This window comes from Rhinolophus hipposideros (genome assembly GCF_964194185.1).
Source record: "Rhinolophus hipposideros genome assembly, chromosome: 8".
In the NCBI taxonomy this organism is placed as follows: Eukaryota; Metazoa; Chordata; class Mammalia; order Chiroptera; family Rhinolophidae; genus Rhinolophus; species Rhinolophus hipposideros.
Window position 1 is genome coordinate 16,469,950 of NC_138054.1, and position 26,767 is coordinate 16,496,716.

Consider the following 26,767-nt stretch of genomic DNA (forward strand, 5'->3'; position numbering starts at 1 on the left):
ACAAGGTCTATTTCTATGTGAGAGTGCCAAATGACAAGAAAGAAAGAAAGGGAGGAAAGATGGGAGGGAGGGAGGGAGGAAGGAAAGAAAGAAAGAGAGAGAAAGGTGGGCCACATACAACAATGAATTACTATTTACACCATTTGGCTTTTGTATGGCCTCAGGGAAACCTCTAACTTTAAGATAAAAGAGATGCCCCACGGGCAAATTGTCTACCTATGGACTGTTTAAAATATAAGTTCACTCAAAATACAATGAAGTAGATTTTGAATCACAGTAATTTAAATCCCACTAAGGCACACAAGAATTGAGCTAAACTTTACTTTTGTACCATCTATTGGGAAACAGACTGCTTAGCAAATTATATATGAATAAGGATTTAGAGGGACTACTTATCAAGAAAGCAAAACAGTCCTTAGCAGCAACATTTGCCTCTAGCATATTAATTATAGCACAAATTGAAAAGTGTGTTAGTGTATAGCATAATTGGCTTAAACTACACTTATTTTAAAACACAGTATCGGTAATTTAGATCATGTTTATTTTAAAATAGTGAACTTTCTGACATTGAAGGCAGATTCTAGTTCTGGCTAAGGCCCATCTGAAAGAGAACCCAATTGTTTAGCAAGGGTTGTCCTTGGGTTAATATAAATCATAGATAGTTTTGTCTAGTAATTTCTCCTCAAGCTAACTTGCCACAAGAAAGAAGTCTCTGTTCTCCAAGACATTTTTGAAAATAGTTTCTGAAAGGCTGACATGTGGCAACTGTCAAGCTCCCACCTGAATTCCACTTCCCTGGACATCTAAACCTATTTTTAGCCAGTTTTGTGCATCTTTCAGTAATAAATGATTTCTCCAGCTCCACTGTGTACTGCAGCTCATCAGTTTTCCTGAGCACAGTCCAAATGCAGGCATTTGTTCTTGTCATAAATCTGCTGTGTTGTTTGGTCTCCTCAGCACGATATTGCATGGGACACATTAAGGCTTCTTCCCTCTACAGTGATACATGTGTGTGCCACACTCCTTGACATGGCCTATTTATGCCGAGCCCTGGGTTAATTGCCCACCTGTCCTCAGGAACTGATCAGCCCTTCTCAGTAGTCTTTCACACTGACTGCAGGTGAACGTGGAGGCCCACCTTTATGGCAATAATTAAAGAGAAAGAACAAAGGGAAGGAAATGGCTGGTACACCATTTTCTTTGGAAATTAAAGGAATGGGATGATGTGTCCACAAGTTTAGTTGCCTCTTCTGTCAAAGATAATTGAGGTGCATTAAATCCTCCTGGAAAGTAATGGGAGAGCATTGAGTATTAAGCTTTATCTGCTCCTCAAGTCTCTTCTTAAGACAAATAGATGCAAAGAAATACGTTAAAAGCAAACATAAGAAGCCACAGCACCACCACTAATCATCAGGAAAATGCAAGTCAAAACCACAATGAGATATCACTTCATACCCATTAAGATGGTTATTATTAAAAATCAAACAAACAAACAAACCCCCCAGAAAATAGCAAGCATCGGTGAGGATGTGGAAAAATTAGAACACTTGTGCTTTGCTGGTGGGAAAGTGAAATGGTGCAACCACTATGGAAAACAGTATGGCAGTTCCTCAAAATACCAAACATAAAATTACCATATGTTCCATCAATTCCACTTCAGGGCATATATTTGAAAAAATTGAAAGCAGAGACTCAAACAAATATTTGCATACCCGTACTCATAGATAGCAGCATTAGTCACAATGGGCAACAGGTAGAAACAGCCAAGTGTCCATCAACAAATGAATGGATGAACAAAATGTGGTCTGTTCATACAACAGAATATTATTTAGCCTTAAAAAGGAGTAAAACTCTGACACATGCTACAACACTGATGAATCTTGAAGACATTATGTTAAGGGAAACAAGCCAAACACAAAAGGACAAATACTATATCATTCCTTTTACGTGAGATACCTAGGAGCAGTGAGACTCATGGAGACAGTAGGTAGAATGGTGGTTGCCAGGGGCTCGGGGAAGCGGGTAATGGGAAGTTACTATTTAATGGGTACAGAGTTTGAGTTTGGGAAGATGAAGGGGATGGATAGCCGTGATGGTTGCACAATCATGTTGTGTACTTAATGCTGCTAAATTGTACACTTAAAAATGGTTAAAATCATTATTTTTATGTTAATTACATTTTACTTCAATAAAAATAAAAAGACAATAAAAAACAAATGTGAGCACAGGGTCATAAAGGGCTTCAGTAAGATTCATTCCTTTTAAAAGGGCAAAATTATACTGAAAATGGCTTTTGGCTCATCCTTACAGTGAAAACTTAACTTGTCTTTCATTTTTACTGGCTGAAAAGTATCTCAAATAATGTATTTGTGGCATCAAATCTTATCATAAAACCAGATAAGAATGTTTAGGAATTCAGAACATCAAAGGAAATGATGTAATTTCATGGCTAATTTAGATAAACTTTTTTTTTATTTTATTGGCAGAGCCCACATCAACTGTTTCCCCTAAGGAGACCAGTGCAGCAATGGCATATGGGGGGAGGAGGCCCATTCTTTATATGCCAAGGCTACTGCAGGGCAGAGCCACTGCCAGAGGTACCACATGGGAGAACGCGCCAACGCGGAACATGCCATCACGGATGCCACAGTAGTCAAGGAGAATGGAGCCATGAAACGATCAGTGTGTCCCTGGGCCGCCATCCAGAGTTAGGCAAACACCCCTGGGATGGGTTGTTATTTTTAACCAGTGAGTCCTGCTTTCTTTGTAACTACCTTTTATCAGCTTCAGAGAAGCCAGTCCAGTTGGTATTTGCCAAATCAGGTTTAAACTAAATTTATCTCTTATCCTTATTTTTTAAATATAATGAATATATTTTTTAAAAACTATGGAAAAAAATTAAACAACTCTTGGGTAACAATTCTTGTAAACAACTCCAGTCACTGAAAATCTCCACAGTGGCATTAGTCAGAAAGAGAAAGCTTTCACGTAGGATGACTCATTCATTTTATGCAATCAACTATAGCATGTTGCTTAATACAGGTCTAGAACGTGTCTTACCTTGTTTGAAGAACCTGTAGTTTCTAATCTCTTGATGCAGAGCAATGAAGCATTTCAAACATCGTCATGCACCTCTCTATGGCTGTGTGAGTAATGGAGATGGAAAGTCTTTAAATTGTCATGTTTGGACTCAAGAAACGAAGGGACTTAAAAAATATACTGGCATGACAGTAATCTAATAAAATGATCCCCATTGAAGCAATTATTTCTGGTGAGTGATATTACTGTTCTCTAACAGGTGTTTTTTTTTTTTTTCAAATTTTCATTAGAGGCCTCAGCAAAGTTAGTGATTTTTCTTCTTGTGATCTGCAACAGAATTTCACACTCAGCTTTCTGACAACATCTAAATCAGCATCAAGGTAGGATTATTGCTTCCATTTTCATTTGGCCCTCTAGCTGAGGGAGATTTTTTGCTGTTTTTGTGGACATTTAGATGACCAACACTCTTCAAAAAGCAAAACAACATCACCACATTTGTTTTGTCTATTTCATTCCTGTAAAACTACACTTTGAATAATGGTGACAAGAAGCGTTTAAGTTTAAATGTTGGTTCTCTGAACAAGGTTCACTCTTTTAAAAGATATCTTCATTTTGCAGCTTCCCTCCTGAGCCTTGAAAGTTGTAAAAAAGTTGCTGGGACAGAAATTACTAAGAGGTGTTCTGTTTCTGGCAATATTGTAGATACGTAAGTACAGAAAACCTTCCCTCTGAAACAACTGAAATGCTGGATAAGGTTTCTAAAAATCATTGAAAATATATTACTGAGCTGGCAATAAAGAAAGGTATCTACACAGAGGTCAAAGATAAAGTGAAAGCAGGAATGTAGAACATAAGCAAACACTTAGCTGGCTTGCGCCCTGGAGCAGGGGTCGGCCCTGGGGACTTGAAAAATCTTCTACTTTGACACTTGTGTTGGGTGCAGGGAGAAAAGACGAGGGCCCATCCCAAGTGGGAATGAAATAAGAGACCCTGCCTAAAGCTGCGATACTCTTATTGTAAAGGTCTACCAGAAATAAACCTACCTCACAGATGGAGACTGCAAAGAAAAATGCTACTTCCAGCTTGGCTCTGGGTGGAAGGGAGAAAAAAAATCAATTCTAAATATTTACAGCCTAAAGCTGACTCTTTTGCAGATTTTCTGCTCAAATTCACCCTACTTGTGTTATCCTACAAACTTCAAGCTAGTAACTTCTTGTAAATGTCATGAATTGGTAATGCCCACCATAGCCTAGAAGAAGCCAACACAAATACTTGCTAGGTAAGCCAAAAGGAATTACCTATCAATCCTCAAAGAATTTCTACAAATAAAGCACGAACTTACAGTCACATGAACTTGTGGTCACACACACACACACACACACACACACACACACACACACACACATGCTTCTAAGTAGGCAATTAACCCAGAGCTTGGCTCAAATAGACCGTGTCAATAAGCGTGGTGCACACATGTGCTACATACGTAGCTTTAAAACAGTAATGTTTGTGTACCATTGTCAGAGATTTTAATTGGAGTGGGTTGTGGTCCAGGCATTGGGAAGTTTAGAAGCTCTCAAGATTGAGATGCTCTACCCTAAATAATGACCTAGTGTGACAGTTAATTTCATGTGTCAATTTGAATGAATCACAGGATGCCCGGATATCTGGTTAAACATTATTTCTGTGTATGCCTGTTGGGGTATAGCTGGAAAAGATTAGCACTTGAATAGAATTAAAAGGTGGAGGAAGGGAGGATTTGCTCACTTTCTCTCACTTTCTCTCTCTCTCTCTCTCTCTCTCTCTCTCTCTCTTTCTCCCTATCTCTCTCTCTCTCCCTCTTTCTGTCTCTGTCTCTCTCTGTCTCTCTGTCTTCCTTACTGCTGAGCTGAAACATCAATCTTCTGCCCTCAGCACCCCTGGTTCCCAGGCCTTCAGACTAGCCATCAGCCTTCTTAGGTCTCCAGCTTGCAGATGGCAGAATGTAGGACTTCTCAGCCTTCATAATCATGTGAGCCAATACTTTACAATAAATCTCTTTCTAGATATGAACATAAATCTCCTGTTGATTCTGTTTATCTGGAGAGTCCCAGCATCCGCAGGAACTCTGCTGATGTTGTCTCTATTCCCCCTTAGCTCTCTGGTGCTGGGATCTGTTCAAATGGCAGCCACCTGCCCTACCTCATCCTTGTTCCCACTCTAATAACCCCTGCAGACACAGTGGCTCCCATAACTGTTTTCTCTTACTCTCAGGTAATGTCTTCCTCCCATTTGGGCACCCTGAAAACTTTGAGATGTGCCGACCCCCTCATTTGCAAGATGCCATTGTCTTGGGGAGGTTGGTTATCACTCACCCCAACCTTCACCATCCTTCAAGGAAAGGACTCTTGGATTTCTTGATACCTGTGGGGGAGGGGACTTCTTTTCTCTGAGACCCTCAAACGTCGTATGGGTCCATCTTCTGGAAACTTTTCATGCCCTCTTAGACTTCCTCCTGGCAGGATGCAGAGACTCATTTCTAAGCTTTCTTGATTTCTCCTCCAACTCTCTCCTTCCTCTTTCTTTGTGTAGCTGAGTGTGGAAAGCAAAGAAAACCTTTTCTCCTGCTCATAAACCCTTGCATGTCTCTTTTGTCTTACAACATCAAGGTTTCTTTAAACTTAAAAGGAAAGAAGTTGTACCAAGACACAGAAAATGTGTGTTACTTAACCAAGGACACACAGGAGCCAGGCAGTTCACTCATCACCACCAAATCCAATGTTGTCACACCAGCTTCCATGTCACCATGCCCTGTGTGTCCCAAGCGGACATCTGGTAACTTTAATCTACCCAGAGACACTCCACATGTAGCTCAAAGTGCCTCTGAAAGTGCAGCTGGAAAAGAAACTGCATTCAATGGTCAGAGGAAAGTACACGTTCTCTCTTTTTTTCTTTCCACCTATTCTTTTCAGCTTACATAACTCATATATGTATGAGAACAAAAGGCATTACGTCCCAGAATCTTCTGACCTTGTAAGTAGTGAAATAAATAAAAATTAAACATATTTTCAAAAGCTAAAACCTCAGTTCTAAAAAACAGAACCACACTCATAAGCTCCATTCTGACTAAATATTCCTGATGCTATATTTTATATGAAAAACATGACATAAAGTGTGGATGTATTAATAAAGCAGGGAGGTAAAGCTCTGCGGTCACATTAAAACTAACTACTTACCATTACAGATCTTTCTTCCTTTCACAGTCATCTTAGACTGCCAGGCTTTAATCAATAATGATGTGAATTCAGCTGTGAGTCAAAGATATTTTTATCATTTGGGTTCTTATATGTATTCTGGTTTACTTGAGGCAAAGAATGATGTTGGTTAATTCCAGTCGTGCCTACACAAGGCGAATGTTTTAAACCGAGCAATACAGTATGGCCAAAAAACGTATGTTTTTATTCTCTTTTATATTCCATGAATCCTGAGTATAAGGAAAGATGCAATATGAAAATATTTTGAAACGAAGTTCACATCTATGTGAAATCTCTTGGGATTCAAAATTCAATTCAGGAAAAACAGCAGTTCTGGATTAAACCTTTTCAGAACCAAAAATATTTGTTGTGGGAAGATTTGTTATTCTCACTTCTTGCTCAAAAGCTGTGGGAAGTTATGGAGAGTAGGGTAAGAAGCAATCTGCTAATAAAGCTCTTCTTAACTCAGGGACTCACATATTGATAGCAACTAACAAAGTTAAAGACCTCCTCTGGGTTCGTGAGGGGTTCACCTCACTGTTACCAGAGCGATGGAGATTATTTTCTGTTTTCATGACGTCGGAGAAATAATTTGCTCCTAAGCCTTTCCTTGCTACAATGCATAACATGTTTTCTTAAGTGTTCAACGTGAATATTTAATATTCTTACTGTAATAACTGTTTATGTATCCATGTACCTGAATCTGTCTTTTCAGTAGTTATGGTTTTGAATACCTCTCACATGGGCATCAAGAATTATCAACAAGTGCTAGTGAGAAGAAACATTCTTTATGTTTACAAAGCTTTTCAGAAGTTCAAAGCATGTTTTTTCTATCTGCACATGGTGCCTTTATATATATATGTATATATAATATGTAATATGTATGTAAATTACATATATACATATGTACGTGTATATTATATATACACATATAATATATATACATATATTATATCTACATATATTATATATATATTTTGCACTTAAGATGTTTTCTTATCAGGAATTTAGGAACAATGTGAAATTCTTAATTTCAATGTGTATATAATATATATACATTATATATATGATATGTATATCATATAATATATATTATATATACATACTATATATATACATATATATTATATATATATTTTGCACTTAAGATGTTTTCTTACCAGGAATTTAAAAACTTCAATGTGAAATAATAATCAATGTGTTCATGTGACAAGGAGAATTAATAGGTACTTGGATTCTATTGTTGAATTTAGGATCAAAATGTGACTCATGAGAGGGTGATGGGCCACTGGGGGCTGAGGAACGACCTATGTATATTGGCATTCTAGTGGATTTTCCAGCGGCTTCTGCCTTCTCCCCCCATTGCAATAAATGGAAGGAAATGGAATTGATTGATGTTATAATGGGCAAATCTTTCCTAGGTACCACTGTGAAGAGAACCAATTATTCCTCATCTGATACTTCTGAAGCCCAACATAGCCAGCATTTCTCAGTTTAAGGCCCAGCTGCTCAGTCACAATAGTGCAACCACAGCCAACATGTTCTTCCATATGCTTCTTGTATCCTCTACTTACAGTTGTTGCCATGGATTGTAATTATCTATTTACACTTTGGTCTATTCTGCTAGAATATGAGCCCAGGAATTCCTTGAGCTTAGGAATTGTGTATAATTTGTTGTTGTATCCTTAATACTTAGTACACAGTAGTAGATGCTCTGAAAATGTGTATTAAATAAATGAATAGATTCCTGTAACGGAAAGATTAAAATTCTGTGGATGTGGGAAATCTATCCCTTCGGATGCTTTCAGCTATAGGTAACAAAAACACAACTCAGAGTAGCTACTGAGTTGATTGCCCCAGGAGTTCCATGAGAGCATCAAGGCTTCGGGGCCTTTCATCTCTGTTCTCCATGGTGTTGGCTTCATCCTGGTTCTTTTCCAGGTTGCAGGGTAACTTCAAGGAAATAAGGCTGCATGGTTCTCTGTTCGAGTTCAGAGAGAGAGAGAGAGAGAGAGAGAGAGACTGCCATGGTCCTTCCTTTCAGCCTTATCGGGCCTGATCAGTCACATGGCCATCCCTCCACAATTACATGACAACTGGGGCCTGGGTTCCTGAATCAGTAACTAACCAGAGGAGTGGGGTTACCATGATGGATTTAAGCTGATCAGGCTCTGCTTTGAAACAAAGACCAACTCTCCAAATCTCATTGCTCTTCTGAGTGGTGGGACGGAGTTGAGACATCCACCCCAGTGTCCATCACAAGGGTTCAGGTGCCAGTAGGGATTTAGATACGTCATTAATTTCTAAATAAAGTGACAGTTGTCACATTTTCCCAATCAGTGCTAGGCTTTTTACAAGCACAAACAAATCTACTCAAATATTTATGCCATCTCCTGGCAATGCCACATAGCAAATGAATGAGTCCAGGGTTTAAAGATTCATTACTAATTGTCATTATGGCTGGGAACCCAGAAATTAAGTTCTACTTTATTAATAAATGCAGAAGAGCTCAAAACCCAAGGCAAGTCTCCTGGAAAATGGGGATCTCCTGCTTCTACTCATCCATCTCCTTCTAGATTTTAAATCTTGGGCAAAGCATGATTCAGGGATGAGGAGATCAGAGAGCAAGCTCAACAGCAAGTCAGTTCTGCAGTCCTCCTTCCTCCACGCAAGGAGGAGATAGAAAATAAATGGAATGAACAGGTTTGAGACAAGAAACACAAGCATTAGAATAAGGTGTTTGGATACCTGCCTTTGGGACAAAATAACCCCACCCATTGGTAAAATACAGCCTAATAAATGAACCAAACAACCAATAATAACAATTTTTCCTTTATCATGGAGTGGGCAACTGAGGTCGTGGCATTAGAAGTTCCCCCTCTCAGTATATCTGGGACATATTAAAATTAATAAATATTTATAAGGCATTTGGCAGTTTATGCTCACAAACACTTTCTCATCTTTTCTCCTCCTTATTCTGGGTGCACAGACTATTGATGCCCATTTGACAGACGATAAGACCGAGATCCAGGACTAACCCAGATCTATTGATCCCACAGCACATACTCTTGTGTCGCTAGGCTCTGAATAAGGAAAACAAATTACCTAAATTTACAACAAATGTTTAATATTGATAAAGGGAGGAAGTGGTCAGCTTGTTTAGAAGCTTGCTACTCAAAGTGTGTTCCATGGATGATCAGCATCAGCGTCACCTGAGACCTCGTTAGAAATGAATTTCAGGCCCCACCCCAGACCTGGTAGATCAAAGTCTGAATTTTAGCCAGTTCCCCAGGAGATTTGAAAGCACACTGAAGTATGAAGGATGGCACCCTGTCTGAGGCACTTGGACTATCAGATATCAGAAAACGGGAGACAGAGGGGCAGAGTGATGGCTGGCGTAATATGTGGAGAGACCTGGAGATTAGAGGATAGCAGGATGCTTTCCCTGGGGGTCGGTGATGGAAACTACACATCCTCACAGCCCAGACTAAGGTTTCATGTATTAGCATCTGCCTCTGTGTCCAGGAAACTTCTACACTGTCTAGACTAATAAAGCACTTCATGGGTGATGACTCTTGACATATTTTTGCTGGGGCAGGGTTGGCAGGTCAATTATTCAAGACCACTCTGATCTGCACCTTTGCTCATGCAAAGTTTATCACCATGATTGGAAAAACCCTTACAAACTGCACGTTAACCTCCAGGCAACAGCTACGGAGATTTATCCATTTTTCGTTTTCATCTCTTATATAAAAGGGGAAGCAGTATTTCCTTCTACAGAGGTGGTGACAGTTAAGACCTGGCTTTACCATTTCCCAAAGCTAGTGGAGTACACTGTCTCTTTACAAAAAAACAAAAGTTATCTCAGCGTGCAACGCGTGCAAAGCTTAATGCTAACTATAAAAATGAAGTCTTCCCAGAAAATTGGATTTTAATCCTGCTCTGGAATGCTGGCAGAGCAATCTGTGCTCAGGGAGGGACCCACTGTACAGCAGAGGGCCGGAAGCTACAGAGAATCATCACTTCTGTTCAACTACCTTTTGTGAATTATGTTTCATTTTTATGCTTCTCAGAAACTCTCCGGAAAAGACAGATTTCTAAAAAACAAAATCTCCTCCTCCATAAAAAAAAAAAAAAGACTCTTTCACATAAGCAAGGCTTTTATTTCAGCTTTTGCAATACTCTTTGCCCTTCTGTGCTTTGTCCTCAAATCTTATCAAACCAAGATTTGGCTCTTTCATAATTCATGGCGTGTGATGGCTTTGGCCCCTGAATTTTCTTTAGAAAAATTAAGTGATTATACAATTCAGTTCTATTGCAGAGAGTCTTTCTTTTTCTATGAAAGCTGAAGATTCAGACTTTTCCTGATAAAGTCAGGTGCCTATACCCACTGTTTCAGAGCAAAGTCTAACCAAGAAATACAATCAACTGTCACATTTTTTTTTTAAAACTAACTGGGTGAGAGAGCAGACTAACTCAATAAAAAGTTTGAGTTATGACTCCACTTTAAAGAAATACAATTTTACTCAAGAACATATAAACTCAAGTTAGGCTAATCCAGTGGTGTCTGATAAGGGTCCTTTAAGGACTTGCTTTAGCAAACAAGCAAGAATGGTATGTAATTATCACAGTTCCCTGACTAATTAATATTCTTCAATGCCATTGGCTTATTATTACCTCACCAATACCCTTGGTTCATTTATACTTTGCAACAATCCTGCTTCTATAGGAGCAAACTACTTGGGTTTATTCACTTAAATAATTTAAAAATTCTCCATTTAATCTTTTTTACACTGTTAGCTTGCTTAGTAAAACATGATTTCGACTTTGCCACTATATAGTCAAGGTTTAGAGGGAATCTACACGTAAGATGGCACTGCAGCTGGATGATTTAACCTCGATTTGATGATGCCCGTCAATCAAGTGTGGTTTAGTGGAGGGAAAAATGAAAATACTTGGATTGGAGACACATTATTTGCCCTCTCTGATTTTATTTCTTCCTTGGTTTGGGATTGATACATACCTCAAAAGAGAGGATAAGGTTTTAAGTATGTGTAATTACTCTTCAAACAGAAGAGCACTATGCAAATGTTGGGTATTATTACTATCTTAACATTTGGATCACTGAAGCCTAAATTAATGAGATTTTTTTCTTTTTTCATGTATGAAAAGAACTCAGTCAGTCAGATATTTTTTCCCAGAATGAATCACTCCTTGTAAGTAAGGAAGATTATTAGAAAATCCTCTCTCTTTTTCAGGTACTTAGCTTGCTACCCTGTTTGCAAAATATTATCCAGGGGGGGTTAGAAAAAAACAAACTCACCTCTCCTTGGGGGTCCAAAATAAGGTTTGCCTCCTCCAAAAAGCTTGCTGTGATTACGCCATCTCAGTTACTTCTCTGCCTCTTCTGACTAGATTAAATTCAACAGTTACTGAAAAACCTCCAGGGAAAAGACCACTTGCTGGGCACTGGGGTAGGGAGTGAGAGGGTGTTGGGACCCCAGATGGAGAGAAGGCTAAAGGGCAGATCCAACAGTGTATCTGCCCAGTCCGCAGGAATTCAGTCCACAGAAGGACACACACTGGCCATTCGTATCCCACTGGGCAAGTAGTGGTAGGTGAAAAAAATAGAGATATCAAGAGTTGAGTTCACAGAGAAGGGAGAAACTGACTGACTGTGTCTAGAAAGGGTTCTTAGAGGAAATGAGATTCTAGCAGTCTTGAAAAATGTATGGGATCTGGGGAAGAGATTAACAATGTGGTTAGATCCAGTTTGGTAGGTCAAAGGTACACAGGGCAGACCAAGGAATTTGGAATGTGGGGTGTAGAGTGGGATGGACTGTTGAAGCCAGTAGAAATCTGCACCCCTTTACCGAGGTGTGCAAAATATCATACCTTTTTACTCGGTTGAAATAAACTTAACTCAGATTCTGAGCCTCTCTGCCACCAAGCAAGTGGGAAATCCCATCTTGGCCATGACTGGCTAACCTCCCTTTCCCTAGGATTACACAGGAGTGTAGGGTGCTTGTGGGCTCCTCAGAAAATGGGGCAGGCACCTCTATGCTTTGCTCAACCAGAATCAACACTGAGGTCTTCAGGTTCAAAGCCTGAGTGGTCACGTGAATCCTTGCTACTTTCACTTGAAGAGTAAGAAGCAGACACCTTTGCCTTGGTGGGGAACCCAATGGTGCAGCCTCTCTGGGCCCAGCATGCAGCCATAAATCTCTGAGGCCCCTCACCTTTCTGGGACCTTCCCCGAGGAGCAGCCACTGCCAGGGCTTCTATCACCTCTCCACTTTGGAGAAGTAACCCTCTCCCCTCTTGTTACCTTCAAAGGCATTCATGTCCTGCCTCAGGGACCTCCTAGTATAATTGCATTAGTCTGTTAGGGCTACAATAACAAAATGCCATTGACTGAATGGCTTAAATCACAGACATTTATTTTCTCTCAGTTATGGAGGCTGGGAAGTCTAAGATCAAGGTGCTGGCAGATTTGGGTCTTGATAGTGGCCCTCTTCCTGACTTGTAGAAAGCCGCTTTCTTTTTCACTTTTCCTCAGTGTGTGCACTTAGAGAGAGAGCTCTTCTGTCTTTTTCTCTTCTTATAAGGGCACTAATTCATCACGAGGGTCCCACTTTATGACCAAATCTAAATCAAATCACCACCCAAAGGCCCCACCTCCAAATACCATCACATTGAGGCCTGGGGCTTCAATATATGAATTTTGGGAGGACACAAAGTTTCAGTCCATAACAATCGTTATTATGGAATAGACTTAGGTTTTTGCAAATGGCAAGACGCGGTTGGCTCGGCACTAAAAGGAATAGCAAGGGCCCAGCAACCTGTTTGAAACATGGGTGGAAAGGTGGAAATATAGAGAACAAAACTCAAATTAATATCTCAGAAAGAAATCAACTGTGTGTTTTATAGCTTTTCTCACATGGCTGTATTTTGCTGTCATTTAACTCTTTATTTGGATCAATGTTTTAACTCAACCGTATTGTGTGTACTTTAAGGCCAATAGGTAGACTTTACATCTTTTTTATTCTCTGTGGCATTTAGGTGAGTTGTATAAGAGAAAGCACTTGTGAATATTTATTTACTGAATGACAAGAAATGAATATTCTACAAGACTGTACAGTATATCACCAAAGTCCAAGCCTATATGGAGAGGAGTATGTCCTGAATACAACATTCCCAACCATTGCCCCAACACAAATACACACACACACACACACACACACACACACACACACACACACATAAATAAGGACTTCAAAGTCACAGGAGAGTTTCTTATTTTGTATGCTATTTCCTTTCTGGTATTAGATGATGGAGAAATTTGTAATTATTATCACAAGGTTCTAATTTGCTGTGTGAGCTTCACATAAGAAACTTACCCAATAGAAAAGTCATCGGATGTTACAGAAAGACCATGGTCCCTTGAAGCCACAATTCCAAAGGTTACTGTGGTTGGGAGCCAGGAGGAGCAGTAAATTGGTTGTCTTTATTATTATTATAACCAGGCAAAGGTATAAGATTCCTTTCTCTCTCACATAGACACACACAGATATATAGATACACACATAGGCTGACTAGAATCAGAAGTAGAGGTTGTATGAATTTCCTATGGCTATTGTAACAAATTACCACAGACTTGGTGGCTTACAACAACAAAACTGTGTTCTCCCATGCTTTTGGCAGCCAGAGGTCTGAAGTTAGTATCACTGGGCTGAAATCAAGGTGTCAACAGGGCCCACTCCTTCCAGAGGCTCTAGGCTCCGTTCCTTGCCTCTTTTAGCTTTTGGTGGCTCTCGCATTCCTTGGCTTGTGGCTGCATCATTTCTGTCCTCAAGGTCAACATCTTCAAATCTGTGTGCTCTGTCTTTGAATCACCTTCTCCGCTGTGTGTGCTAAATCTCCTTCTGCCTCCCTGTCCTAAGGATACATGTGACTCCATTTAAGGCCAGGATGACCTCCCCATCTCAAGACCCTTAACTTAATCACATCTGCAAAGCTTCTTTTTTGTCATATAAGGTAACATTCATAGGTTCCACAGATTAGGACATAGATATGTTGCAGGGGCCTCTTTTCAGCTTATCATCATGTTCTTATGACCAACCCCAGGGTCTCCTACTATAATTATTAATGGGACAATTATCCAGTGTGTAGGCTATTTAGGCTTTTGCTTTTCCTCTCCATTTTTCTCTGGCCTTTGTGTTTTTTTTCTTCTCTGTGTTACCCTAGGAGTTGGGAGATGGAATTCAAAGAAGTCAATTTAACAATTACCAACTCTGGTAAAAGATTGATAAAAAATTTCATTGATTGACTAAAATGAAAATAATATTACCTGGATTTGTTTATTCCTTGCCCAATTGAGCTCAGATAATCAGGAAATCAATGATATACATACAGTAAAGAACCCAGAGGTAGATCAAACAAACCTTTCATTTTCTTTTGGCTTTTATATTGCTTGTTTAGCAAATTGCAAATTAATGAGCCATGGAGAAATAGATTGTGAAATACTGACCTAAGTGGCAGTTCTGTTTTAGATGGTTTACTCTGTCTGGATTTACTCTGACCAATCACTTCACTTCATTGTAGGAAGTCTGAAAAATAAAACTTAATGATTATAACTATTTTCTTTTTTTTGAAATATTTTTTATTAGTTTCAAGTATACAAAGCAACATAATAGTTAGACATTTACACCCCTGACAAAGTCATACCCCCCCCCCATCTACTACCCATCTGACACCATATATAGCTGTTACAATACCGTTGACTATCTTCCCTATGCTGGACTCCACATCCCATGAATATATATATATATATATATATATATATATATATATATATATATATATATATATATGTATATTTGACATTCAATATTATTCTACTTCGGCTTGAGGTGTATAGCACAGTGGTCAGGCATCGTCACAGTCTTTGACGTGATTCCCTGATAAGTCCAGTGCCCATCAGGCACCCTACGTAATCTTTACAACATTATTGCTTATAGTCTACATATTGTATTGCATTCGGATTCTTTAAAGATAATGGATGTAATGGATTCAGATTCTTTTTGTACAAAAGCTCTATTAAATAAAATATGCTATGTGCTTTTGTGTTTCTAATGAAATATTTAAAACTGTGGGCTTAAATATTTATAAATTCATTCATTCATTAATCTGATTGTTTAGCAATTATTTGTTCAGTGCCAGCCATGTGTCTGCCACTGTTCTGGTTGCTGAGTACCTTAAAAGCCTGACTGTGCCTTGCAGTACACTTAAAGCATAGTTTAAATACAAGCAGAACATCATTTAATTAATGTAAGTTGGTTTGCACTGCTAAGAAGAAAGGTGTTAGAGAAATCTGAGTCAATATTGGCCTTCATTTGCTCCTCTGAAGCAATGGTGTGCTACAGATAGAAGTGCCTCTTTCCAATTTCCCCATCCTGGCCGCATTGGAAATAGTTCTAGGACTGCCATGCTCAACCAGCAAGGATGGAGACAGGGAGGCATGACTTTGGAGGGTTTCAATTTATGGTGCAACAGCCTCAGGTAAAACAAAGATCTGGTCAATTAACCAGTTGATTGAATCATTGAAGATAGCCAATCAAAAGTATCGTAATTCTGGACAGGTCTTTTTTTTTTTTTTTTAAACCTAAATAATCTACCTTAACAGTCTAATACTTCAATCAGGTGAATAGTGATTATTATCAAGTTATCAGTTTAACTAAACCTATGTGATTTACTGTTACGCAGACACAAATTTAAATTTTGCACAGGTGTAGGCTCCCTTTCTTTTGTACTTCCATCATGGCCCCACTTTGTATGTTTATAATTTTGATCATAAATAAATATCTATTCTGATGATAAACTGATTTCTTTTGTTATTAAGACTTTACATTACAGTCTATTAGAATGGTTGACATTCGTAATTGCTTTGGTATACATTAAAAATAAGAAGCAAATTAATGTAACTTTAAAATATATATACGTATAAATGTAGACATATACGTATATATACATATACATACACATATACACATACACATATATGTAAAGCTAGCAATTGAGGGCAGGATTAGGATTAACATTTCACCATCCTGATATTAAGAGTGTGTCTGACCCAGAAAATAGAAATTCTATCCTTCTGTTTAGAATGACTAATTTTTGGCAGGCAACACTGCCCACTAATTTATCAATTTCTTCTCTTCCTATTTAAAAAATGTAAATGTGTATTTAACTCAAGCATAATTTTAAAGTACCAAACAAAAATACTAAGGTATCACCTACTAAGGCCTCACTTTGACATTTGCACAATTCAAACATCCTACCTATGTTTTACCAAGCATTTTATATTATTAAAATTCGGTGGCTGGGGTTTACCTATTTGCTCATATGTGTTTAAGAAAACCATTGAGTATAAACAGTATTCATTGGGGTACAATAAATGCTCAGTTCCCAGCCTTTGATCATCCCCCCCACCCCATCCCCAAAATTGTTCTGAATTATTGTTCAGGCAGTAGTATTATTACCCAGCTCCAACATGTTGGATGTAGGCTGCCCGGATGACCTGGCACGGCTGAGAAGGATTATACCCTGCACTGCTGTGACAGTGGGGGTCAGTGGGGAGGATGCCAAGGGCTCCTGGGTGGAGCAGAAATGAGTGGACACTGGTTCTGCCCATTACTAGCTCCATGACCAGGGCCAACACATTTGCCCTTTCTGAAGTGCCGATTTCTCCACTATAAAAGGTAGGTGGCAATTAGCACAGTGATCACGGAGTTGGTGTAGCAGATCAAATGAGAGTATTTCCTCCTGTGCACAGTGAACACTTGCGTAATGGGGCTTGTTGGTAGTCTGCCCTTCAGTCACAAGCAGCCCTCCACACCTTGCTGTGAGGAGAATTAAAGAACAGGGGGCCTTGTGTTGGACAGAAACCCTTTCTCTAACAGTGCGACACCGTGCCGGTGGTTGGCACACGTGAGTTCATGTAGTGCAGGTTTTAGCTTTTCCTTTAACTTTGGATTTCTTATGGGCACAGATTTGTCCTGTTTATCTTTGTATAGCCACCATCTTACAATTTATAGTTGTTTCATAAGCATACGTTAAAATAAAATGAAATAAAATGGATGTAGAACCCACCAGAAGGTTGTTTCTCTTTCAAATGTGGGTATAAATGAATTTTGCATTCATGCGTGCATCAAATTATATCAAGTACTTTTTATATGAAATCACCAAGCCCTTCTTATCAAGTGCAACACACTTCAAATATAAGAAACCTCCTGTTGAGTCCATGAGGAAAAAGAAACATAGTATGTTTAATGACTTTCCCAAGGTAATTCAGGAATTTAAATGCCTTTTGACTGCAAAACACTACCACTTATCTATATGTGTAGCTTTTCTACCAGAAACCTCTCTTCTACTTAAGGAATGGGGGAAAGCCCCAGTGAGCTTTAACTGAGATATTCATTTTTTTGAAGAACTCATTCCTTATTTTCATTGCCTTGAGGCATTCAGAAAACTGCTTGTATAGATGTATAATATATTGAACAAAACCAACTTCATCTCTGTGTCATGGATTTCATTTCATTTTTAAGTTTCATGCTGTGAACTTTGATCAGCTTCACTGTCCTTAGCAAGTATATCAAAGATTTCTAGTTGATGATTATCTGCGTTTCTTAAAATGTAGCCATAAATATTTTTGCTAGCAACAGCTGGAATGGCATGACAACCGAGATAAATACCAAAACTGATGATAGTATCGACTGTAATCAATCATCTCTCACAAGACCACCAGGAGGTTTGGCCCCTGACGCTACTTCATTCTCTGTCCCTTTGTCTTGTCAATCATTAGCACCCGAGATATATTATTTTAAAAGGACTATAACAGGGATCTGGTAGTGGAGAATGATCTGCACAGAATTGCTGCGCTGTCTGTTCGCTCCAGATCTTCCCGTAAATAAATTACCCCATAATAAATTCTGTTATAGTCTATGGAGTTGCCTGTTTCCTCTTTTGGTCTGAAGGTACCTTCTCATTATGGTGGCCATTGCACCTTTGCCCCACCATCAGGCATACCTCCGGTATTTTTGTCACTGTTTACCACATACCTTTAGTGTCTTCTCAGTAATCTTGCTTTGTATCTCTCACCAGTCTGTTTGCGCCAGACTGTCTTTGCATTGGGTCCCCTGAGAGAGTAACTCATTTGCTAGTGAAACTGCCCTTTGTCCCCAATGATCCATACTAGTAGTAATAATAACAACAATAATATGGCTAACAATTACACAGCACTTACTTTATACTACTTATTATTCTAAACACTTTTCACTTAATAACTCACATTTATCTGCTGAGGTAAGTATATTATTATCCCCAATTTGCAGATGAGAAAACTGAGGTTAAGTAACTTGCTCAAAGCCTCATATCTGGTAAGCAGTGAAGCTGGATTTTGAACCCAGACAGCCTACCAGAATCAGTGCCTATAAGCACCACATGCTATGGTCACAGGGCACAATGAACACAGTGGATCAGCTCCATTTAGAGCTTCATCTATACGCAGACAGGGCCAATATATACTAGTGGGAAAGTCCTTTGGACACTACCAGGGCTCTCTTAACCTGTAAACCTAGAGGGAGTCCGCATTTCAGCTGTACTGCCATCATACCTAACACCTGCTCTGTATTCAGGCACAGCCCAAGTTACAACTATAGTCTGTAGAAGGTGCTCAGTAAGTACTTGCAAAATGCAAAACCATTATTAAATAGCAAAGGGAGAGAGCAACACTTTCATGGTTGTAACCCATAGTCCTCCTCTTATGAGATAAGGAATTCCTTTTTAGTATCGATATTGTTTTTTCTGTATATCCTTGTTTGCAACGTAGTGTGATGATATTCTCAAACTGACTATAAGTACTGGCTGCACAAAATGTATTACTCATGGCTCCTTTATTTACACTGGATTCTTGTAATTTAAGTTGGCTGTTGTTCTAGTTTGATGTTGAGACACTTGCAGTCTTGGTTAGGCAATATAAAGTAAGTGTGGAGTCCAGACAGAGATTCTTGTTTCCAATATGCGTGCAATATAGTGATTTGGTGGGGGTGTCAATTTGATTACTTCTATATCTGTTACCTAAATATCTCAAAAAGAAATAGTTTGTTTCAGTCTTATCTTGTTAAAAAAAAAAACAAATGAGATCATGTCTGTCAACTGCTTTGAGTTCTTCGTTGCAAAATACATTACAAACTATGTGTCTTCGTATACATAATAACTTGTGGCTGATAAAGAGCTCAAAATTACCTTACATGGAATGTGATTTGGAAACGAATGCCAGTCTCCTTTGCGCTTATTTTTGGAAATGGCCAAATTTCTAAAATAAGAAATGGAAAGTTCCAGGGACAAGGGTAGACTGTTCGAATAAAGTTTTCCCTTATTTAAAGTTCTTTCCATAACGAAATAAACAAACAAAACCAACTGCGTGTGTATGTGTGCACCCTTTTGTATAATCCTCATGGAACAAATGGGTCCCTTGATTTCAGAAACTATTCCATTGCTATATAATCAAAGAAAGGGAGGGTTGCTGTTTCTGAACTGCTTGTTATATTGCACTTCTGTCACACACAGTAATGTACCCTCAAGTTTATTCTACATTTGCAAAATAACCTAATAAGCAAGCCAATATTCCAGATCATTTGAATAAATATAATGTTATACATGTGTCATAACTTTCTAACCATGTTGAATCCTGGCATATCAGGAATTGGCAGAGGTCAATTCTTGGCCCTCTGGGTCAGTGACTGGGATCCATTGTTGTCTGCAACCCTGGAGGCAATGTCATAAGCAAGCAGCATGAGCGCTGTGACTGACCTGGCAAGGCAAGCACCAAGAGTTGGACCAGACCCTTCTGAGAAGCCACAGCCAAGGTGGGAAGCTGAGGCAGGAACCAAGAGAGTCACCAAGGACCTCGCATCGAGGCCTGTATGGATTTAGCACAACATTCTGCAGCCATTTCAATTGCCTTCTGTGCTCACCTGCTTGAGCAGAGGCTTTCACTGCTAGGCAACTTACAGACACCAGACAAACCCTGGCCAGATATTTTGGGCAAACAGAAGGGACTATCCAGCAATTAGCATTATAATGACTCACTTATGATACACCTGAGCCCAGAACTTAGGTCTATAGAAATAAGTTATTTCTCCAGGATTGTCTAAATTAGTGTCTCAACAATTTCATTCAAACAGCAAAGTAACTCAACAAGACAGATAGAAGGAGTGGCTCCTGTGAATGAAAAACTACCGACCGTACTGTCTAGCAGATGTTAATAACGCAACGAGTCAGTCCAAGGTCGGCCAAAGATCTGTATGTCGAGGGGAGCTGGGGGAGGTGCACAACATGTCAGACTAGTGCAGAACTCAAAAGGGAGCCTAGCCAGCAGGAAAGATCATTGTTGTCCATTTCACAATTCAGCATGGAGTCTAAAGGGTCAGGGTGGGGATGGTTGCACTGAATACGCTTTGGGGCAAAGGTAGGCTCTCTCCTTTGAATTCTAAGGCTGAAAAACAAAACCAAAACCAAAACCAAAAATGAAACAAAGCAACAGACCTTAACCATACTATTCAAAATATTTCACCTTGTAGAATAAATGTATGTGATTGAACCATGTGAAATGGTCATTTAACTCTCTGGGACCCTAAAAACTTTGTATTACTCAAACTAATATTCCTGTTGAGTGTTGTTATTTGATCAAATTCATATTGTTGATTTATTTATTGTAGCAGTGAAAACAGAAACTAGTGAGTGTAAATACATCAGTTAGATGGGGTTTCTGACTCAAGGGAATTATCTGCAGAATTACCTTTTATAATGTTACCTTAAGTCAGACAAAGCCATGTACAGAATCCAAAGTTCTATTGAATATAATTTTACTTATGGTTAAGTGTGGTATGGGCCTAAAAATATAAAAGAATGCAAGATCTATCAAGTTCCAAGATCTTTATAATGGCATTTCTTAGGATCCCATCAAATTCAAAAGTATAGTTACAAGGAGAACAACGTTTATGTGTCCATGGGACTTACTGACTTGAGTGGGACCTGCAGACTCCTGGCAGCAGACAGAACAGGTCACACATTTAAGTTGAATCCAGCTGAAAGGCAGGTGATTGCTCCTCTCTTGAACATTGAAAAAACAACTGTAAATAGGTTAAGCGCCCCACCTTAGAATTCAGGCAGCTTCCCACTTAACTCTCTCTTAGTAGATATCCTCGGTTTCAACAGAAGGCCCCAAGTGGCCTGGGGCCCTTCCAGGTGTGATGATAAACAATGGACTATGTTTCAAAGAACTTTGGAGCTCAGCCCAAGAGGCTTCAATTCTCTTTCAGCTGTTGTTTTCTAACATCTGGAGGGCACTTGCTGTTATCGCCAATGCTCACTTCCATTCCAAGTCCTTTCCCTGCAAAAGTGTGGGCTGCCAGGCCGATACTGGACTCTCACCAACACAGCCACGCTGGCCAGGAGACTGGCTACAGAGATTCTGGAAAAAGACCGCCTTGGCCCCAATGGACTGGATTCTATTAAACTGTAGATCTTTAAGATACCTTAAAAGCTTACTTCATAAAGCCAAAACATGGAAGTGTGAACAAAAGTGACTTGGAGAGCTGATTCCAGCTACTGCTATCTTTTCATATCTTACGCTAACTGTTCCAATCTGTGTTGTTGCATTTATATTACAGTTTATGTCAGAAAATGTTTTTAAGCAGCAAGAGGGCAAAAGGTAGTTACTTAATAAGTCAGGTTATTTATTGTAGCATTCATTCACTCACTCATTTGTTCAACATTTACAGATAGCCTCCTGTGGGCCAGTCTCCATATACAGCACCATAGTAATAAAGCTTAGTAGGGGGAGATTTAAAAAAAAGATTAAAATAAATACTAAATGACAAACAAAATAATGGAAAGATATACAAGATATAAGAGTAGAACAGAGAAAACAATGCATAATTCTATTTGGGATAAATGACCCAGAGCAAGTCTCTGGGTATTTCAGCTGTTTTTAAAGAATGCAGATTTTTTTTTTCCCACTGGGTTTTAAAGGGGAGAAAGAAAGAGATTCTAGGCAGAAACAAGCACATGCTCAATTGCACAGAGACATAATTCAGCATGGCACGTTTATGAAATGTCAATTATCACTCAAGCAAAGTTTGTAAAGGAGAGAGCAGCAGTAGATAAAGCTAAAATTTTAATTAATACCCGATCTTAAGTCAAAGTTATTTTAGAAGCAGAGGAATCTATGGAAGGTTTTCAAGTAGGGCATGCTCCTGTCAGATTTTCATTTAGAGAGAGCAGCCTGGTGTCAGTCTGGGTGGTTGCATTAGAAGGGGAAGAAATAGAAAGGCAAACAGTAATAGTCTATGTAAGAGGATGAGACCTAAGCTAAGGCTGGGGCAGTGAGAATGGGGAGAATACATATACAATAAATACTTGGGAGGAGGTAGTATAAGCAGGCTTTCTAACAATAGATGGCTAATGCAGTTAGTGAGGCAGAAAGTCAGGGTGGCGTGCCATAGTTTCAGTTGTTGGGTTGTACTCATTTAGGTATGTTAGACGAGTGCTTCTCATACATTTGTAGTGAAGAATGAGTTTTTCTTTTTTATTTCCAGTATGTGAAAGACAATTTGTGACCCCACTCACTGCACATAACTAATACGTTGCTTGCACCATATGCAGTTCACCATGCAATTTTGTTATACTCAAATTGGTTATATTTTGTTCAATGAGACTAATCCACTCATCACATATTTAGATGTAATGGTAGTGTCAAATAGTTATAAAAGTTTCATAATGTTTACTCTCAAATTTCTACACTTTTCTTCTTGGTGACTATTAATAAATTGCCCATGAACCAGCATTAGTTTGTGGACGACATTTTGAGTAGCTAGATTATGATAAAAATAAATTTTAAATAGTCCCCAAATCTCAGTGGCTTAACACATTAGAAGTATGTTCCCACTCACTGTCCACTTAACTGTGTGAGATGGGTGGTGCTGGTTTTGGGTGATTCTTCTTCACTTGGTGACTCAGGGACCCAGGCTCCTTCGATGTTTCAGTCCACCATCCTCTAGGACCTCCTCTTAATCTAGATTTATCTGGCAAAAAGGAAAGAAGATGGATAGTAAACACCCACTTCTTAAAAACTGTGGCCCAGAATGGCACATATCACTTCCCTCATACCCCATAGGCTAAAACTCAGTCACATGGTCCCACCCAGTTGGGAGGTCCCTCCCTGCAAGGGAGGCTGGGAAATGTAGTCCAACAGTAAACCCAAGAAGAGGAAGAAGTGGATTTGAGGGGAACAGTCCAAAGCTTCTGACATATGACTACTTCAGATGATACTCAGAATGACTGCTGACAAACCGCTAATTCCTTCCGTAGAATATGTTCAGCGTGGGATTATGGTGAGGCCAAAGATGTACTACTCAGAGGAGCTCAAAGCTTCCCAAGGTTCTGAGCTTCAACATGTCTTACAGCTTTGTTTGCATTATGCACAGTTCAGATACAAGTGAAGGCACATCTATGACTTGTGCATAAGACCTAAGTGCATGCTCTGTTAAATATGCATGGAGTACCACATGCATATGAGTGGCAGCTCAGAGGTAAAATCTATCGGTTCTCACTGTGCAGGGCTGGAGCTTTTTATATAAGCCCATAGATGTATAATTTTTATATCTATACATATGACTTTATATCTATCTATCTATCTATCTATCTATCTATCTATCTATCTATCTATCTATCGATATAACTTTCTAGTTATATATCTATATGGCTTTTACTTACATATGGCTTTTACTTCATTTGGCCATCCCATGAGTCAAAAGCATACCTTTTAGTGTGGGTCACATTGATTGGTCTTTCAGGACAGACTAGGTGCTGCATGATAGGAACAAGAGCATTTTACTACAGCAAAAGCAGAGTCTCCAAAATGTTCAATGTGAGTTAGACTTATTTGCCCTACGCTGACTAGATCGCCTCTTGACTCATTAGTTTTAAGTGTTACAGCTAAATCATTCGTGTTTCATAGAAAATTTAATGTGTTATTTAAAATGTCACCAGAATAAAGAAATGTAAAAATGTTACCACAGCTCTCTGTCTCCTTTTTATTCCTCTTCCAACTTAACGAATTTCCTTTATTACCTTTCCATTTTCTCTGTAATTTCCTTAAAAAATGGAGTCACGGCAAATGTTTTTAAGAGTCACTGGGTTTAAATTCCAGATGTGCAAGAAACATGCTGCCACCTGCTACCCTCAGGAGCTACCTACTTTTTTGTGCCTGTATGTGAAAAGCCATGAAATATTCCGGTATAATTGCTAAGAAGATGGCTGTCTTCCTTGAAGATGCAGAGTCAGAGTTCCTATCCCAGTTTCTCCAGCTGCGAGTTCTGTAACATGGACAAGTTCCTGAATCTGAGCTCCAGTTTCTTCTTCTGTGAGATCTGGGCAGCCTCACAGGATTGTTGTCTTAACATGTAAAGCTCTTTAGACAGAGCCAGACATGTAACAAGAACTCAATGAAAGGAGGCTCTACTATTGTGGTAGTTACTCATGCCCACACAGACTTTAGAGCCCAAGCCCCACTCTGCAATTTTAAGTAGGAAAGAGACACTGTTGTTCCCTTTTTTCTGGCTACTGTTCTGTGGAAGAGAAGAGAGAAAGCTAAACACGATTACTTCCTTGTTGTATGGCAGGGTGTACTCCTTTCCTGTGCCTGCTATAGCCACAAACTGAATGGCTTAAAACAACAGAAATTTATTTTCTTACAGCTCTGGAAGCTAGAAGTCTGAAATCAAGGTGTGGGTAGAGTTGGTTCCTCCTTGAGACTCAAAGAGAATCTGTTTCATGCTTCTCTCTTACCTCTTGGTGGTTGCTGTCAATCCTTGCTGTCCCTTGGTCTGTAGACACATCACTCCAATCTTTGTCTCCATTTTCACATGGCATTCTCCTCTGTGTGTGTCTGTGTCTTTGTTTTCTCTTCTTTTAAGGACACCAGTCACTGGACTAGGGCCGACTCAGTCCCGTGTGAACTCAGCCGGATTACATCTACAAAGATTCTTTTTCCAAATAAGGCCACATTCAAGGGTTCTGGGGACACCATTCAAACTATAACATAAGATGGCAAAGAAACAGTCATTGTTTCTATTTAGTTTTCAATTTCCTTCAGTGCCCCAGAACGCCTTTCACCCTTTGCCTTATCAAAGGCATAGCAGGGAAGAGAGAAAGTTTCCCTTGGAGAACCTGGGGTCAATTAACTCACACTGAGCATCCCTTGGGCCAGTTCCTCTAAAAGCAGAGCAGTGCCTGGCAGGATCCTGAATGAACAGCTTATTTTCCTCTTTATCCTTGAGAAGTTTTGAAGAAGAAGACATAATGCTGTCCACCGGCCATTTCTACATCTTCCCTTGCCCCTCTGTCTTGACTAAGGAAATTTCTGTTTCATAGAAAATTGTTTCCATGAAATGTATGCTGTGTTCTTCCAACTCTGCCCCATTCAGATAGGGAGAAGTTCAAGAGGTTCATTAAACGGTGTCTTCATTAAAACTTGCTCAACTATCTGAGTTAACACCCTTGTTTTAGATCAGTATGCATAAGAATTCTCAGTTATGCTTATCAACACACAAAGGTTGGTATACCCTGCCACACCTCAATTATTTTATTTTCTTCTTGGTCTGTTAAATTTTTCTATGTCTGTCATAAAAAATAACATTTGGAAAGAAAGACATTCTTTAAAAATACCAAACTATTTGCATGCAAGATTACAATTTTTAAAATGATTTAAAATAACAGAACTGTTTTGAGAAAAATTTTCAATTCTGAATTGTGAACACCTTGTGAGATCTTGGGATGAAGACCAGGTGACTGTCGTTTTATCAAGATCAACAATGGCCCAAAAGCCTGTGGGAGTAAATTTGCTGACATATCTTAAGATATATGAGGGTGGCCGGATGGCTCAGTTGGTTAGAGTGCCAGCTCTGAACAACAGGGTTGCAAGTTCGATTCCCACATGGGCCAGTGAGCTGTGCCCTCCACAACTAGATTGAAAAAAAACGACTTGGAACTGATGGGTCCTAGAAAAATACACTGTTCCCCAATAAAAATTATATATATATATATATATATATATATATATATATATATATATATATATATATATATATATATATATACACGTTGTTCCAAATTAGGAAACTGTAACTGTTGTCTTAAAACTGAATTGCTTCCTCTTTTAGTCTAACATATTCCTGAAGTTTATGGCTTTATCTTAAGGTAGAACTGACTAAAATTCAGCATGTAGAGAAAGTAGAAGGATTTTTCAATAAGAATTTAAAATCTAAGCACTGAGAAGTTTCCGAAGCAGATATTTTGTCATAATGAGGTAGAAGTGGTAGCCAATGAGGCGTGTGAAGATCAGTTTTAGATCATTTCTTAATTCATCATGG

The 26,767-nt window shown here is 39.0% G+C and overlaps 1 long non-coding RNA gene across 1 annotated transcript; it reads right to left on the minus strand.

The window, feature by feature from the left end:
• Nucleotides 1-519: 519 nt before the first annotated feature.
• On the minus strand, nucleotides 520-25,315 carry LOC308500902. The gene is made up of 6 exons (XR_013993801.1): nucleotides 25,185-25,315; nucleotides 21,358-23,419; nucleotides 14,803-14,881; nucleotides 4,083-4,128; nucleotides 3,061-3,142; nucleotides 520-1,283 (listed from the first exon to the last, which is right to left on the minus strand). It is a non-coding gene; the product is annotated as an uncharacterized lncRNA (long non-coding RNA).
• Between the last annotated feature and the right edge of the window lie 1,452 nt (nucleotides 25,316-26,767).